Source organism: Apaloderma vittatum, unplaced genomic scaffold, assembly GCF_000703405.1.
Source record: "Apaloderma vittatum isolate BGI_N311 unplaced genomic scaffold, ASM70340v1 scaffold10286, whole genome shotgun sequence".
In the NCBI taxonomy this organism is placed as follows: domain Eukaryota; kingdom Metazoa; phylum Chordata; class Aves; order Trogoniformes; family Trogonidae; genus Apaloderma; species Apaloderma vittatum.
The window spans coordinates 1-233 of record NW_009722281.1 but is presented as its reverse complement, the minus strand read 5'-3'; positions in this window follow the sequence as shown (position 1 = coordinate 233).

Sequence of the window (233 nt, the reverse complement as noted above, 5' to 3'; positions counted from 1 at the left end):
CCAGCCCCAGAGGTTCATTTGCCTTATTCTGCCTTCCTGGGGGAGCCGAGGGGCTGGGGACGTTGGCACATCTCCTGGCTGCAGTTCTGCCAACCAGCCCCAGAGGCGTTTCAGCGAAAAAAAGCCGAAATGCCAAAAAATAGAGGAAAAATCTGAAATTATTCTCGAAGTCAGTGCCTGGCAGCTGAGGGTGATGACCTCCACCCTGACCTCTGGCGATACACTCCAGTGGG